Here is an 853-nt window from a genome sequence, read left to right on the forward strand (position 1 = left end):
GACAGGAAGTGGAGAACAATGCTACTTCCACTGGCATTGTAGGGATGCAAGTGAGAGAGGGAATGGGAAGTAGGTAGAGCTGTGCAAAGCTTCGGGTGCTGATTTAATTCGGAGGAGATTCGGCCCAATTCGGTGGCCAAATCTCCAAATCTGAATCGAATCAGGTGACCAATTAAAAGGTCTGAATTGATTCAAAGCTCTCCGAATCTTTGGAAAAGATTTGGAGAGCTTTGATGATTCAGACAGTCCCTGCCCGAGCAGCAGGGAGCTGCAGCTGGACTCCATGCTGGTAAGTACTAGGGGCAGGGAGGGAAGACTGAGGGAGGGAACCATGGGGGGACCCCTGCTAGCCCCATCCCCTGCCCCATCCCGCCCGAGCTCCCAGTACTTTAAGAAAAAGCCCCAGTCACTGGGTGCTGCCAGGTGGGGGGGGGCAGTCCCCACCCTGCTACTCCACGCTGCATGGGGGGCTCTGCACAACCCCCCTGACCCCCCCTCGCTCCCCCAGCCCCCACACAGGTGCCCCCACTGGCCCAGCTCCAGCCCTTTAAGAAAAAAAAAATGAGAAAAGCCCCGGGACTCACCATTTCTGCAGCGAGGATGCAGCAGGGATCACCCCCTGCCCCCACGAACGGAGAGTCCAGGGTTTTCTGTTTTATTTTTCTTCAAGGGCCAGAGCCATGGTGGGTGGGGTAGCCATGGGAGGGGCTGGGGGAGGAGGGGAAGGGCCGGGGGGCTCGTGCAGAGCTCCCCGTGCTCCGTGGGGCAGAGGGGGGCAGCAGGGATCGCTCCCCCACTCAGCAGCACCCACTGAGTCGGGGCTTTATTTTTTCAAAGTGCCAGGATCTGGGGT

Source organism: Gavialis gangeticus, unplaced genomic scaffold (assembly GCF_001723915.1).
Source record: "Gavialis gangeticus isolate Ggan-Ray unplaced genomic scaffold, GavGan_comp1, whole genome shotgun sequence".
In the NCBI taxonomy this organism is placed as follows: domain Eukaryota; kingdom Metazoa; phylum Chordata; order Crocodylia; family Gavialidae; genus Gavialis; species Gavialis gangeticus.